General features: G+C 38.4%; 1 pseudogene across 1 annotated transcript; it reads left to right on the plus strand.

Moving 5' to 3' along the window:
* The first annotated feature begins 5045 nt into the window (after positions 1 to 5045).
* On the plus strand, positions 5046 to 11704 carry LOC102783502 (uncharacterized; annotated as a pseudogene). The gene is made up of 7 exons (XR_015719785.1): positions 5046 to 5278; positions 6174 to 6248; positions 8947 to 9060; positions 10048 to 10386; positions 10475 to 10638; positions 10766 to 10878; positions 10991 to 11704. The product of XR_015719785.1 is annotated as an uncharacterized LOC102783502 (transcript).
* The last annotated feature ends 5989 nt before the right edge of the window (positions 11705 to 17693 follow it).

The raw sequence follows: 17693 nt of genomic DNA on the forward strand, positions 1-17693 counted from the left end.
CAACAAAAACTACTAAGGAAGCTTTAAGAAACACAATAAGAGGCTCAAATGGTTTACCTGATCTCCAAACTCCCCAGATTCAAATCCAATCATGCATCTGCAAGTTGTGCCAGAATAAGCCTGATTCATTAAAATGGACTGCATGCATAATGTCATGGTCCTGGGTCGGTGACCCAGCGCTTTCAGTTTATTATCATTCTAGTTTATTATGATGATGTTGATTATTATTGTTTGTGTTCTATGTGTTATATTCGGTCTGCCTTTGAGTCTGCGTCTGTGTCTCTGTCTGTCTATCGTGTCACCCTGCCTGTTTGTGAAGCTGTCTGTTTAGTCCTCGTGTCTGAGTTTCCTGTTTTATTGTGAAGGTCTCTGTCTGATGTGAGTATGTTCAATTTACATTTCCCCTGTCCCGTCAGCCCTGATTCCTCCCAGCTGTGTTGCCCTCCTGTGTGCCATTTCCTGATTACCTGGTGTGTGTATTTATAGTTGGTGTCTGCCTGTGCTTCTCGTCGCGTCGTCTGTGTTTCATGGTGTCCTGTTCCTCGTCTGCGTCTCTCTGCCACTCACCTCGTTCGTATGATCTCCGGTTTGTTATTTAGCTCACCCAGTTTAGGTTTATGTTCTGTCCTGCCCTCAGTTGTGTTATTTGTGCACTGTAAATAAACCCTCACTCATATCACCATATCGGCTGTCTGCATTTTGGGTCCTCCTTTTCCTCCACACCACACGGCTCACCCCGCCAGCCGTGACACATAAAGCCTAATTTACAACATGGAGTCCTGCTCTCAAAAACTGGCATAGATGTAACACTGTCTGTGAAGCTGGATTTAAGAAGTAAGTGCCTATAGTTAAAGTTTTTAGAACATATTTAGCACCATCTTGTGTCAGGTTGGTTGGTTGCAATAAACAGACTTACATTACACACTTTTGTATTGTCTCTTTGCAGAGATGAGTTTTATGTTAATAAACCGAGGATATACTGTCCACTTTCACCCTTAAGCAACAAATGGTTCTTCATTGTTTGGCTAGCTGTATTGAAATGGGAAAATCCTGTATAATGTGGACTTTTATTTCTCCCTTCAGACATGTTGGAAGATGTCAGGATTCCCTATCATGCTTTGATTGTCCCATTTCAGTGCAGCTAACAAAACAAAGAACCACTTACTGCTTAAGAGACAGAGGGTGAAAGTGACTTCAACCAGCCAACCTGATGACATGGCGCTCTGTACTGACACAAGATGGTGCTAAACATGCTCTAAAAACTGCTTCTTAAATCCAGCTCCACAGATAGTGTTACATCAATTCAGTTTTTGAGAGCAGGGCTCCATGGTGTAAATTTGGGCTTATACATGTAGTGTTTCAGGTCCCATTCAGTAGCACACAGGGCTCAGTTTATTAGCTCCAAATATCCTGGATTAAAACAAACACTATCAGAGATCCAGGGTCAATCACCAAAGAGCTGTTTGGGTGGTATTAGGTTGGTAGCACCTTCTGTTTGATCAGCAGATATCTTAGTAAAGACCTAACATAGATTTACTTTTGTATTTATTTTCTTCAAGCTGATAAGGGCAGGAAAAATGTTTGTTAAACCAAATAGAGGTAGTTCGTAATTCTTTCTGGAATTGGATTAAGAATTATTGTCTGAAGTGCTGTATCTCAATTCTGATATTTTTATGTTGGGTGATAGTTATTGTTATGAATGTAGATTTTTAGTGTTGATCTCTAATATTTAATAGAATGTAACCTTGTCGTTAACCTTTATCTTTTTGACAAAAGTCTTAATTAAGCAAACAACAACTTTATTTAAGCTTCTGTAAGAAATGTGAAGGCTGACAATCATCCATGACCTGGATGTCTGAGAACCTTCATAGACAATTCTGTGAAATACTTTGTAAAGAATACCGGCAACAATGAAAATTTTACTAAAAAGATCTGAAAATCATGTTGTTTTATTGATTTATTTTAGTATATTTTAGTTTAGATGTGCTTTTGCTTGATTTCCATCTAATCTAAGCGAGTGTTGGATTTGTCTCCTCACACACTGTTCCCCTGGGTCCGCCCTGAGGTGTAGCTCAGGTAATCTCCTTCGCCTGTGGTGCATCAGCTGCAATTAAGAGGTTGCATTTAAACCCAGTGTCGTCACCTCTCCTTTGCCAGCCAATGGTGGTAACAAGTTGCATCTCTCTGTGTTTCCTTTCGGGTCAATGTTTTGCCTTACCTGCTTCTCCTTGTGTTCTCAGTTTTTGACTCATCAGTTACACCGTAAGCACCCAGCTCCCAGCCAGAAATCTCACCCACCACTGAACCTTGCCATCTAAACTTGGATTCTCTTCACCTCTACCGCCTGTCGTCCTGCCCGCTGCCTCGCTGGAAACACTAAACCTCAGGTTGGTCAAATACTCAGCTGCTCAGTCTACAATCCCCTCCCCAAGCTGGAAATCGGCTTCACTGCATGTAAGCAGTCAAGATCTGTGTTGTAAATACTGACTATGTTGTGTCTGCATCTGGGTACTTTCCTCGTGTTGGCCTCCGGGCCGTTTGTGATGTAATCTTAAGATGTTGCCTCGGCTTCTTGTTTTCAGTCATACTCTGTAGCATTGATGACATGTGCTTGATTCCCAAACAGAGACCTGTGTGACATGTTTTGAATGTGCAGAAGATTTTTTAACATGAGCAGAAATATTTCTGAAGCATATTTAAGCTATTAAAAGCCACAAGGATATATATTATTTTATGAATAGGTGACACATACATGTTTAAGCAGGTAACATCTTCTGACAAAGAAGCCAAAGTCCCCTAACAGTGTACAAACCTTATTTATTTATTAACGCCTGGCTCTTATGTGGTAACTGTGTGATGTGGACCAAAATCTCAGAAAAAATGTTTGCAGCACTTTGTTGAATCTACTCCAAAAAAGGTAAAAGGTGGTTCAACCTGGTACTAGCAATGTGTATCTAATACATTTTCCAGTGAGTGTATATGTAACACAAAGTGCAGCATTAACAGACAAAAATGAGGCAACTTCCTTTTTCAGTCAAAAGCAGAAGTTGCTACAAGAAACAGAAGTCAGTTAAGAAAGATAAGAAGCAATAACTTCTTGTATTATGATGTTCTGTGGCTTTAACACTGTGGCGTCTCTGAGTAGAATTCACAAAAGGCTCAACAGAAAGGATCTGGTGTCAAGCCGGCACTGCTGGCTGACTTCTGGCATGGTAAGTGGTATGTCAACCAGATCTGTGCCAGGTCTGGCAATGATGCCACTGTTTATTTGATGGTATGCTACATCTGGCCCGATTGTGGTTTGGTTTATGTGGCCCAGGCTCATAGAAAACAGGTCTTCCCCAGATCTGGCATCAAGCTGGCACTTCTGATTGACTGGTGTCATGGCAGGGTGTATGTCGCCCAGATGGGGGCCAGGTCTGGCAATGATGGCACTATTTATGTTCCTATTTTCCTATTTTAGTTAGAAGACCCAAATGCCATGTTTCAATACTATATTGCTATGGTAGCAAACGTTTCAAATGCAGGTTTGACAGGTTTGTGAGTGTACACTTTATCCAAAACCTAGTGACGGTTTACTCGTGTTTACCACTGCGTGGCTGTATCTCAGGAGCTAGAGCAGGTCACCTACTGATTGGAAGGTTAGTGGTTTGATCCCTGGCTCTGGATCTCTGTCAAGAGTGTGAATGTGTACAAATCTAGTTAGGAAGAGAAAGCGTGTGATTGGGTGAATGTGACATGTTGTATAGAGCACTTTAAGTAATCAGGGAGAGTAGAAAAGTGTTATACTGTCAGAAAAGTGTTCACTGTCTGAACAGAGTTTCGTCGTGTTACTTTTGCACTATTATGTTCCGGCACATGTTGTTATTACATGGCTTGATTAAGGTACACATTAGGCTGACACCTGGGGCCAGAGCTGAAACTGTTCTGGGCCAGCACAGGACCACCAGTGTGGCTGCAACTGGCTTTGTGCTGGCCCATGTCTGCATTAATTCTAGCAAACCAGATCTGGGCCACCAATGGGCCATCATTCTTTGTGGTATGTGGGCCATGTGTAAGCACATTTTGTGGGCCAAATCCGGGCCATACTAATTTTGCTATGTGGGGACATTAACTGCACTTCGTAGGTAGTTAAAACGAACAGTAAGTCCAAATCAAGAAATATGTATACAGGGAGACAGCTTCATCAGTTTTAGAAGCCACTGAGGTCAACCAATCATGTGGATGCGTATTTTACACATACCACCTCAACATTGTGACCAAAAGACAGCTAGAAGATGTGACAGTGATGAAGATGCTAAGAGTAGAAGAGAAGATGTCAAGTTGTCAGGATTTGCAAGATTTGAATTACATTGAATTGTTCTTAATTCCTACAATTGTCATTGTACACAGTACAAAGAGATTCAAAGGCAGTACTGACCATTTATGCTGTACTGACCAACTCAGCAACACCAAAAGAGCTGAAAGACAACAGAAGACAACTAAAGTACATTACAGAATTGTCTATGAAGGTTCTCAGACATCTATGTCATGTTAATCAGAAGCTTGGGAAGCAAAGAGACAAGACTTCTTTAAAAATGTTTTCTTTCCAAGCTCTGAACAAAGCTTGAAAATGCATTACAGAATTATTTCCATTGTCAAGAAAAACAGCTTAACATCTGCACATCAAGAAATTCTTGGCAAGGCAGGTGTATTACTGTCAAAGTCTACAAACAAGATGAAGAGAAAAACTGTAATGAAATATATTAATTTGACACAGCGACAAAAGACAAACACAGGGGAAAGACTGGAGGAAAAGTACACCACATAGTGTATTTAGTAGAATTTCTGGTGACTCATGTGGTCTATCCTGAGATAATCCCAGTCCCTAAAGTGATAATGTCTTTATTTGAACAGTTATTATATAACATGCTATGTTTTGACTCTAACATATTTTTGATGGTGTTGTGACTCTGCTTTGCATATATTGTTACAGAAATCACTTTCCAGTATGTACACTGCCTCCAGTATATTTTCAGAACTTTGAGGTTTATACTGATCATGACATGCATGCAAATTATTTTCACACCCATAAGCAGAAGTTGGCAATAGAAACAGACATGACATGTCAGAAGATTCAACCTTGTCTCTTATTTTGGTTCCCTGTGGCTCTTACAGAGGGCTATTTCTCTGTCTAGAAGTTACACGAAGCTCAACGGAAAGTCTGCAAGGATGGCAGAGGAGGAAGTTAGCTATGCCACAGTCAAATTCAAAAAGAAGAAAGATTCCCAATCAAAAGGTAAGTTTTTCCAATGCACTCCATCAAAAATATATTCTAAGCTACTTATGATGAATAAAATTGCAAATTTACTCAATGTTGATTTGTTTTAAACAGTTTTCTGCAGTAACAATGATTAGACAAAATATCAGTAGAAATCAGCAAATAAGATCTTGAGCAAAGTAGGATTTTTACACTGATATTTTAAGACCTTGGTGCCTGAACCACTTCAACTAGTGGCTTGGGAATCTGACTTGAATGTGTCCTAGATCAGTGGTCCCCAACCCCCGGGCCAAGGACCGGTACCGGTCCGTGAGTCGTTTGGTACCGGGCCGCAAGAGTTGAGGCTCAGGTGTGAAATGTATGGTTTTCAGGGTTTTTATCGGTTTTCAGCGTTATTTTGTTATCGTTTTTATCGTTAACTCGGTTTTCCTGGGTGTGTTATGAATAAATCTTCTTTTTTTTTGGTACCTACTAGTTTTATTTTGTTGTATTTATCCGCGACACCTTAAAGGCCGGTCCGTGAAAATATTGTCGGGCATAAACCGGTCCATGGCGCAAAAAAGGTTGGAGACCGCTGTCCTAGATGCCTCTTAGGTGAGTTGTTTCTGGCATTAAACTCTGTGACAGACACAGAAAACACTGGAGAGTTTACGTCTCAGCTTGCTTGGAACATCCTGTTTTTTCCACCAAAAGGAATGGAGGAGGTGGCTGAGAGAGAGGTCTGTGCATCTCTGCTTGGACAGCTCCCAGCACAAGCCCAGTTAAGACACTGAATTGTGTCAACACTGAACAAATAGCTGTCCAAAAGAATTAAATAAGCATTTGCATGAAAGCAAACATGCAATATTTCAATACAATAAGGTTTAGAAAGCCTTGTTATATGATAACTTATGAATGCCAATCAACCTTTCAGTTAAAAAGGAGGAAACTGTTTATGATGAAGTGGAGGTGAAAAATGAAGCAAAGGAACAAACTCCGGACACAAACGGTGAGTTGAAAAAAGAAAACACAAATCCACTGTAAATAAATGTCCAATACAGTGAAAATTTCCAAAACTGTCAGTACAAGAAGGTGTGACGAGTACTGATCAGTTTGGGTGTCTTTCAAACTGGAGCATTTCCCTAACAGGGATTTAATGAAGAGACATGAAGCATCCTGAGTTTTACAATTAGATTCAAACGGTGGACGTTCTCCTCTTACAACCATTTTTACCAAGGTTTTTGAAGGACAAGTGGTATTTAACAGTTTAATAATAAAATGCTTTTATCATTCATGCTCATAATAGTTAAGAGATGCTCCTTATAAGGTAAACGTTCCAAAAGATAGAGAACAGCATGAGTTACATTGTGTAAACGCACATTTCAAAGCTGATATGTGGCTTCAGCTGTTCCAGACACTCAAATGAAGTGCTTCCTGTTTTTTTAACTAACCGCTGTGTTTAAAATACCATCATTTGAGACAGCGAGACAAAAAGGAAATGTTGGACTTATAAATAGCAACATTGAATAATCGATTAACCAATAAGCAAATAGATAAAACAATATATTTCTGTTATTTAGATTTTTATGCCAGACAAGAAGAACGTTTACTTCAGTTTCATTGCCCTACATGACTAAAATAAGTATTTCAATGTTACAATATGCATTTTAAAGTGGACATGAGATAATAATAATAATAATAATAATGGATTGGATTTATATAGCGCTTTTCAAGGCACCCAAAGCGCTTTACAATGCCACTATTCATTCACTCTCACATTCACACACTGGTGGAGGCAAGCTACGGTTGTAGCCACAGCTGCCCTGGGGCAGACTGACAGAAGCGAGGCTGCCATATCGCGCCATCGGCCCCTCTGGCCAACACCAGTAGGCGGTAGGGTAAAGTGTCTTGCCCAAGGACACAACGACCAGGACAGAGAGCCCGGGGATCGAACCGGCGACCTTCCAGTTACAGATACGCTTCCCAAACCCCTGAGCCACGGTCGCCCCAAGAGAGACACCCTTCTCTCTAAAGAAAAAACACCCTTCTCTCTAAAGAAAAAAAAAAGTGATCATAGATTTAGCACTGTCTACAAATCTGGATTCAACAACTAAATGTTTAAAGATTTTAGAGCATGTTTAGCGCCATCTTGTGGCAGCATAGAACATGATGTCACTGGGTTGGTTGCTGCGAAGTTGTGTCTGCAGGGTTCATAATTCACGGCTGTCACGTGGGTTATCAGGATTTATACTAGTTTCCATAAGAGCTCCGCAAGCATGTGTGAATAAAAAATGACAAAACTGCATCTTTGGTCATTAGTTTTCAAAAATACATTGAGCTACAATAGTTTATATATCATAGTGAGGTATGTGTATTTCAATCTTTGTACATCCATAAGTCATATATTCAAAGGTTTGTTTTAACTGCTAGCCTCTTACATACATTTTTTTAAAGTTTCCACTTTGGATTTCCACTTTAACAGAATAAATATTTTGTAAGACATTTTTAAAGATGTCTAGAAAGGACAGAATGAGAGTGACAGGTGACTATCAGTGATGACAGAATAATGTTTCATTGCACTAGCATGAGGGTAAACGCATCTTCTTGGTAAACACATGACACATACAGCAACAATAATAATAAACCGTCTTGTTTTTGTGTAACAGTGGCAGAAATTTCTCTTTCTCACATGTTAAGAAATCTGATAAATTAGAAGAAATCCAAACGTTCTCTTGTTTCTTATTATAGTAAGACACGTTACTGGTTAATTTCAGTGTCAGCTAACTAGTGACCAATAACTCAGCAGAAAACAAGGACACTAGAATTACAACTATTTATAATGGTTGCTCCCAACCTTGTCTGCAATGAGCTTTATGTTAAAAACAAAAGAAAACAAAGCTCCATCTCTTAAGAAGTAGTTTTTTAGTTGTTTGCTGGTTAGCGATTAGCACTTTATTTATGCAATAAAGTGTTCTCTCTCTCCCAAAACACATGTAGACAGTTTATGGCACAACTGATTACCATATGCACATCACACCATCGGTGAGAAACTAAGTTTCTCACCGAAGTGTGATCGGGAATTCCTAACATCCATCAGCATGTCCACAGGGAAAAGATTGCCTACAAGATTGATTGCCACACTTTTTGGAAACCTTAATTTCTTATTTAGATTTAGAAATCGTTATCTCACATTATCTCACTGTGCGTATTTCTTAACAATAGAAGTGAGGAAAAGCGAAGTTCGATTGTAAACACTGGTTTTTTTTTTCATGCTGACATGCTGTCAGGACTTCCAATCACGTCCGACATAAAACATGCCAGGGGCTGCCACAAAGAGTTTTTTTAAGACATTTTTTTTTATTATTGTTTTAGTGTCCTTGTTTTCTACTGAGATATCACTTCTGTCACTAGTTAACTAAGATAAACTAATGTAAGTCTATTAACAACAGCTAAGCAGCGCAGTGATGTCACGTTCTGTACTGGCACAAGATCCCGCTAAACATGTTCTTAAAATCTCTAACTTCAAACAGTTATTTCTTGTCAGTTATTTCTTTGGCTTCACAGACACTGTTACATCTATTATAGTTTTTTACATATGGGCTCCATGGTGTAAATTAGCTCCAATAAATGTTTTTCATGTCCACTTTTAAACTATATGACATTTTTATCAAGTCTTCACTAACTCAAGACTATAAATATTTTGCCAGACAAGACATCAGACAGAACTATGAGCAGACATCGCCACTATAAACAGTTGGCTTGTTGTTTGGGAATCATTTGTGTCATGTTGGTGTTGGGCATCATAGCAGTCACTGTCTACCGTAAGTATGAAAAAGATCATTTCATGTATAAAAGATGTGTTTATTATCATTATTATTAGTAGTATTGTTGTTGTTATACAAATTACTTATGCTGACACAACCTATCTTCAGCTAGAAAATAAAATTCAAAACAAATATGTAGTGTTCCTTTGTTTGACAAATCAAACATCCCACAATCAAAAGTCCACAAGCCACTGCTGCACTGAGAGACTATTTTGTACGCAGGCAAAAGAAGTCCATTGTCCAAACTTGAAAGTTGCGTTTTGATGGTTTATTTATCCAGCTTGGCAAGCAATAACAAGATCCTTTTTTTTTTTTTTTGTTACCTCCTGCTGCTTCTCCTGCTCTGGTAAAAAACCATAGGTCCACCCCAGTGCATGCTGGTCCTATACCAGTCGCTTTATTTATAGAAAACAAAATGGCCCTACAGCTCTTCCTGACTAATTTAACAAAGTAACATCAAACAAACTTTGAAACAAAATATTAACCAACAAATAAACCCCAAAATATAAGTAAACTAACAACAAACTTTAACCAATTTCAAAATAATAAGAACAAATAGCTCCAACAAAATATATACTTTTTATTGTCAGAGTATTTACATGAAAATGTAGTGTGAAATACATGAATGCATGGTTCGAAATAATGAATAATTGCATGCCAGATATCGGCAGTGATAAAAGACAGAGTATGGGGTTTGTGGTTTACTTCTTTTTGTTCTTTATTTAAAATTCATCTGACAAATCTGAAAAGCACAAAGATAGCTATTAATGCCCAGAAATTTGGGAAATCTGAATTAGAACAGACAGAAGATGTTTTGAACAGTGATAAAATTACAGAAACAAAATGGAAAAAGAAATAAAATAACATAATGGGATTTCTTTAGGGGCTTAGAGTTTGCACATTATTAATCGACAATTACTGAACTCGCCTGAAGCGGTTAGAAGAAAACCAAACAGCTAACTGTTGCCAATCACAAACTGATAGATCTATACTGCAAACTCAGCTCAGATGCTGAAGACTTGAGGAGGAACCAAACCAACCTCATTCTCCAGATTCACAACCTGACACGAGACTCTACTCTCTTGGAAAAACAACTTGCAGAAAACCAGCAGCTCGAAAAGAAAAATGAGGAGCTGGAGAACCTGACACGAGACTCGGAAAAACAACTTGCAGAAAACCAGGAGCTCAAAAAGAAAAATAAGGAGCTGGAGAAAGAAAAGAAAAACCTAACAGAAATAATACAACAGATGAGGACACCATGGATTGAGCTCAATGTTAGTCGAGCTCAGTGGAGCATTGATGCCTACTGTCCCAAAAAAAACAGTATGTTCCAAATATATTTGTACAAAATTACCTAATTTAACATAGATATGCACTGATGTTGTTTATTAACCGTTCTCTATTCTTGCAGGCAGAAAATGTAATGCTTGTGAGGATGGGTGGTTATATGCTGACTCGAGCTGCTATGCAGTTAATGATGCTGACAGTGATCAACGGAAAACCTGGGAAGAAGCTCGAGAAAACTGCAGAGGAAAGATTTCAGATTTACCTGTTGTTATTAATGAAGAAGAAAAGGTACTGAGAAAACTGTGGGACACTTTATTACAGACTTCATGAAAATAAAAATATAATTTCTTTAGATTGAAAGCTTTCTTAGAGCAAATTGTTTAAATAACTCTGACAACTTTCTCTTTGTCCTCAGAAAACTGTCAATGAAAAGAGTTGGTGATATGATGGAAACAAAGGATACTGGATTGGTCTGAAAGTTGAAGATGGGAAATGGACGTGGCTGGATGGAAGAGATGCGACTAATAGGTAAGAGATACTTTGACTCAATATAAATTCCAAGTATTTCCCAAATCTGTGATAAATCAATTACAGTGTACCAGTGTCCATCAGCCTTGAGCAGAATTCTTGTTTTCCTCAGCGCCTGGATCAACCTGCTGTCTCCTTCTGATGGTCACTGTGCAATCTCTGTCCTAGACTAAGGATTTAAATCAGTGAGCTGTAATGAGAAGAACCGATGGATCTGCAAAAAGAAAGCTTTGTCTGTTTGAATACTGCAGTAAAACTTCAGAGGACTTTTGGATAGTCTCAGTCTCAAAATATAATATTAATGATGATATTTATAACTGGTCAACAGAGGGCACTGCATTACTTCAGATCAAACAGTTGTTCCCTGAAGTATCTGCACTGAGATTTTTTCATGTTGCAATGATAGTTATTGTTAAGCTGTGTTATATTAATGACAAATGTTTTAGTCAAGCCAAGAACAACACTGTTCAATCTGCTGTAACATGTAGAAGAAGGACAGCTGGCCTCTACATTTGGACTTTGTTAATCAGTCACAGTGTCAACATCAGCTACAGAGCAGCAGAGAAGAACAGGAAGTTCAGCTTATAATTGAAGTCTCATGTTGTGTATTTTGCATATTATTATCATATCAGCTTCATTTTTTTTTTAGTGTTGTTAGTAATGTTTTGATTTTATTCATTTACATTGATTGAAATGAAATTATGGATCCATCCTGCTTTGTATCACCAGCTCAGCCTGGTGGTGGTGCTGTAAGGGTTTGGGGGGTATTTTCTTGGCACACTTTGGGTCATTTATGCCAACTGAGCATTAATAAAAATGGCACAGTCCACCTGTGTATTATTGTTGAACATGTCCATCTCTTCATACCCACAATTCTTTTGGCTGATTCCAGCCAGATAAAACACTATGTGAGTTCACTATAGTCAAACTGCCTCCACAGTCACCAGATTTCAGTCCAGTATCAACCTTTCAAAAAGATTTTGAAAATATGTTTTTTATTTGGAATTTGAAAAAGCTTTTTTAAATGAGTTAAATGTTAAATGTTTTTATTCAGAGGTTCATTTTTTTAATCAATTTTTGTATGTATGTGGAAGTAGTCAAAGGCCAAAAAATGTGTGGAGCACTATTTCGTGAATGCTAGCTTGAATTTACATTTAAATGATGTGTAACATTCACACAATAATGTTCCTGTTTCTCTTTATTATTCTAGTTGCTTCTGCATGTTTTTGTGGCTTTTAACCGCTTCCACATACTTTGTGCTAATTTCATGAAGGACCACAAGAGTCTTGCACATCGAAATAAAGAATCTTGTGCTTCACAGCATTAACACAACTAAATCTAAAGTTGACTAAGCTGACTAAAGTTATCATGTTTTTAATGGTGAGAGTTGCTCCACATGGTTTAAAAAGTGTCTTATTTGCCTTGACACATGTATTCTCTTCCCCACAAGCATCAACATTTTGTGATTTTTTTCATGAAAAATAGGGAGCATGGGAGTTGGTTTCCTTATTTTGAGGCTCAGTTTGAACTTAAGCAGGTTGTCTTGACTATATATACATGTCTAAATGCAATGAGTTGATGCCTTGTGGTTGGCTCATTAGTTCTGTGTGGTGTGGGGAATTCACATCATGGATTTCCAGCTGGCAAATCTGCAGCAAGTGTAAGATGTTATCATAATAATAATAATCTCATGAATATTTCTTGGACCTTGTTGAAGAATTAAGGGAGTTATAAAGGCAAAGCCAATGTCATCTCAGGACAAGCATCGCATGCCTAATAAAGTGTCCAGTGAGTGTATATGTCAAAAGCAGAGGTTAGTTAGAAGAGACAGAGTTACACTGATGAAGCAGCAGTTTATTATGATGCTCTGTGGTATTTCTCATTCTGTACAAGTCCCAAGAAGTGTCTAGTCACTGGTACATAAAAACACCCTGTCTTCAGTTTGAAGCCATATATAGAATCAACTTACATTCTCAGGCAAAAGCAGAAGCTGGTATAAGACAGACTGGGCACTGAGGACGTTTATTATGATGCTCTGTGGTATTTCTCAGTGTACAAGCCACAAGAAGTGTCTAGTGACTTGTAGATAAGAACACTCCGTCTTCAGTGTGAAGCCATAAAAGAATGTAAGATTCAACACATCTCACATTCTCACGCAAAAACAGAAGCTTATAGCGGAGGTTTTTTATGTTGCGAAATCGATCAATGTAGAGCAGTGAGACAAACCACGGAGGCCCCAGAAAAGTGCAATCAAACGATGAGTTTATTAACAGCCCGGAGAAAACATCAGCATATGTCTTCTGAGCAAAATACATGTTGTGGATACTTATAAAGCAGTGGGGTACACGCCCCCCCATGGCGTCACAGTGTGTGTGTGTGTGTACAAAGATAACAGAGTTATTCTCAGAACCCAGAGCTGAGGTTCCCCTTTTCTATGTGTATGTTCTAGAAGAGAGGAAGCTGCTAGTTGGTAAATAAGTTTATCATCACAAAAGTTATTAGGTGAAAAGTTACATAGACATTTGCTCAGTGATCCTAAAAGAATACATTTCATGTAGCTGATCACATATACACGATTTTCCTTTTACATATCTGTATGTGTAAGCCTAAATTATAACCTCTTATTCTAGAAATCAAAAAGAAATCAAACATTTTCTACTCCTAAAATCTTCGCTAGTTTTCCCCAAAGCATATCTTTTCTTCAAAGTGTCCCACAGTTTCCCTTTAAGTTTGGTATACAGCTTATTATGCACACCGGCATTTCTTCTACACAGGATTTAGTTCATTTTAATCCTTTAACTTAAACCTGAAAATAACAATTTCTGCCTCAGTTTTACAATATCTATATTATCAAAAAACCCCAAACGTCAGAAAATGATCCTGAAACCCATTTCAAATTAAACCTTAAATCCCCCTTTTTTGACACATCTTATGTGTCACAAACTCAAAATGCTTCACCCGATCTTAGGAAATTAAAAGAAAAGGTTAGTCATATCATTTCTCCAAACACCTCAGCAATCCTCCTCTCAGGTATATCTGCTCCGGCCCTGCAAACTTGTGTTTAAGGAATGAAATCAATTTAATCATCATGTCAAGTCTTTTCAAACTCCTGGCTCCATCAACAGCCTGCATCCTTGGAACTTCCTAGAAACAAAACCTGTATGTTAACCCCAACTTCACATTTCATACTCAGTTTTCCCCATGATCCAATCTGTGTTATAAAAAAGAAAACTTAAAACAGAACAGTTATCAGTCATGTGTTTCTTCAGTTCATGGTAACATGAGTTATATCAAAAATGTTTTCCCTTTACCATTCGGCATTATCCCAACAATATAATGTAATACCATAATCTAACCCCAGTCAATAAAACAGAAACTTTCTCAAAGCAAACATCAGCAACCCCAAATCAGCATCCCCAGAATTAAGTCTTCCACTTCTCCTGCTCATGGCAAAAGCAAAACAAAACAAAGCAAAGTATCCCCTTTCTCTTTCTGGCATGGTAAATTGTTTGTCCACATTTATTCATCCCAATCTTAGTCCGGTCACACCCATTCACTCACACTCATTCACACCAGGTATTGCTGATAGTGGAGACTCCCGCGCTGAGATTCTCCCCTCTCAGCAACATGAGCTCATTCATTTGTTTTACTTTTTTCTAGGAAAATGGTTCTTTATGCTTTTGGACTGGATTGGCTCGCGGCAATCCTTTTAGACAGGGACTTTCAATCTGATCAGGTCCCCACCGGTAGCCTTCTCCTCAGCCAGTTGTAATCTGGAAAACCCACCTTATTAGTGATGGGTCGTTCGCGAACGAAATGGCTCTTAGAGCCGGATCTTTGAAGTGAACAACGCGAGCCGGCCCCTTATTGGGAGCCGTGAGGTTTTTTTTGTTTTTGTTTTTTTTTCTTCTTTCTCTCACCCTCTCTCTCGCATTTTAAACTCCGCATGCGCGGCCTGTACTTTGCGCTGGGCAGAGGGGGGAGGGGCGTTAGTTACACTCGCAGTAGCACAGGAACAGAGCCAGAGAGAAAGAGAGCGAGGGACAACAACTGCACATTAGAAAGGTATAGTAATCATCCACTATTTTCAGTTGCAGATGATAAAGGATTCAGAAATCATGCAGGCCCATATGACAGAGAATGTGCATCTTCTTTTTGTTTTAATATTTTAATTTATATTTAATTGTGTTGTGGTTTGCAGTGTTTTGTGTTGTTTCACGTTAAATTTGTTTAAAAGGAAAAAGCTGAAAATTTAAATAGTTAAAAGTTTAAAATGTAAATAGTTGTTTTTTGTATTATATGATTTATTTATTACATTTTATGTGGAGTGAATAAATAAAGTATATTTATGGTGGCCCTTAGAGACAAAGCACGTACAAACTCCAAAACACGTAAAAACTCAGAAGCACGTACAAACTCCAAAACACGTAAAATCTCAGAAGCACGTAGAAAAGACAACAGAAGTGCTCCAGGATGCTCGGGCGCAGTGTTGAGCTTTTGTTACCTAGTGGCTACACAAGCCAGGTAGTATCAACAACCGGATTTGGTGTATGGTAGTAACAGGTAAATGAATTTTTTTTTTTAATTATTTGAATAAATATGAGTGCTTGTCTATAAATACACAAACAATACACACATGCTTTCAATTGTGTAATTTAAGTGATCTAGGTAGCTCTGTTTTGGAAGTTCAGTTAAAGCTAGAAATGTGTTTTGGAGTTTGTATGTGCTTTGTCTGTAGGGGCCATATATAAACATATATAAATAAAACCACTTTTTTTTTTACATTAGTAATTCCTTTTCGGCATAATTTTATATTATTGTTAATGATTAAATAATTAAAGCAACAAAACAACCTGAAGAGCCGGTTCGGAGCCGAAAGAGCCGGCTCTTTTTAGTGAGCCGAGTCGAAAGAGCCGGATCTCTATAAAGAGCCGGAAATCCCATCACTACACCTTATGTTTGTTCTCCCGGAAATTTTTACAGCGCTGTTATTCACACTTCCAGGCCTGCTTAGAGCTGATTGTTAGCTCATCAAAGCACAAAACAAAATCACCTGACAGGTTTTCTCTAAGTGCACTGTTACAAAAATAATGGGCCCCTGTTAGACATGTCCATGTTCAATAAAACTCCCTTTATTAAAATAAGAAAACAACACAAACCTAACCGACAGAAGCAACCCATCACTACAACAACAACCTCAAAAATCTTACACACAGAACATTTTGCTTATTAATCTATCCATATGTTGTTGGGATTAGAACTTCAGGGTCACAAAAGTTTTGCCCTACTTTGGTTTAACTAATACTTACATAGTCTGAAATCAGACTTAAATCACTCCATCTGTTCATTTTCCCCACATCATATTTCAGTGGCCTCAGGTTCTTTCTAATTTCACCTGCTCAATACACAGAAAATCTTGTTAAAAACCACACAACTTGCACACCATCATCACTGAATTCTAAGTTTCTTTTCTAAAAACTACTACACACTAAGCGATTTGGACAAGATGATAAACAGACTCATATGCTCAACATGCTGACTAATCTTCATGAGCTCTTCTTGTATTCTAAGTTTAATGCATTTTCTATTTGTGTGTGTGATTGTGTATATGTTTCTTTTTGTGGTGTTTCAGACTCCTTCACAATTTTCCAGTTAAACAGTCAGTTTTCTCTTTCCCAAATTTGCTAACCCAAATTTTGATTCCCCACTTTAAATAACAGCATTCCTTGTCCTCAGCCAGAAGTTAGGGCCCACTTGTCAGGTTTATGGAGAGATGGCGCTGTGAATAGTTCAACCAGAAAGAGAGGGAGTGTTTTCTCTCTTTGGCTCATCACTGGTCATTGTTAATAACATTTCCCCCTCCACCTCAGCCCAGCGGCTTTACCCTTGAAGTCCCATCTTCTTCACTTCATCTCACCAGTGAGTCTGAGCTCACAGGGACTGAGGCCGAGTAATCGTGACTGTGCCTGCCTTAGGTTGTCCCAGGGTTTCGAGCTGGGATCTTACCCGTCATGGGCTATCCAGCCTTCCATACTCGCCTGATACAGGGGCCAAATGGGCAGGGGTGCTATGAGGGGAGGGGACACACTCTGGCTCTGGAAATTAAAGGAGTGTAAGCTGCTTTCTTCATTGCATGTGTATATTAAACTATCTCACTTCTGATTCTTTCCAACAATAATTTTACATGTGACAATTTGTGTACGTGCATTTTCTATTCATTAATGTAATTGTCAGTTGTTTTCTCTCTTTATTTTAATTTTTTTTTTTATCTGTTTGTTTGTGACGTGGTGGATGTCTCTAAACCATCATGAGTTCAGGCTTCAATTTCAACCCAATTCTGTTAATCCATCCTTTTCCCGCTATTCTCATGTCTTCAGGTTGAGGAGAGTCCCTTGTATTGACACACTAAAACATACAATTAATATCATTTTCATTTCTTTTCTTAAAACATTCAGTCTCTAATTCCTCTGTTTTCATGTTGCAACGTCTCTCACCAGCTCACAAGCTGTAATCAGGCTTCCCGTTTGACGCACACACTCTGCAGTTTGTCTACGCACACACTTCTCTCTCAGACTTCCTCTGTTCACGCACTCTCCTATGAGTTATTATTACTTATTTATTATTTTGTAGAAATCACACAGAATCATTCAAATCGAATACTCACAACATTCACACACTTAGAATCACTCAAAATACGTTTTCCTACGAGTATTTTATCAAACCTGCTTTTTAGACTCAGAAGAGGAATTAGACAACACCCAGTTAAGTGCGTATGTCCTCTTAAAAGAGAAAAGAAATAAACACATATGGGACAA

Source organism: Neolamprologus brichardi, chromosome 11 (genome assembly GCF_056152115.1).
Source record: "Neolamprologus brichardi isolate AB-2024 chromosome 11, ASM5615211v1, whole genome shotgun sequence".
Classification (NCBI taxonomy): domain Eukaryota; kingdom Metazoa; phylum Chordata; class Actinopteri; order Cichliformes; family Cichlidae; genus Neolamprologus; species Neolamprologus brichardi.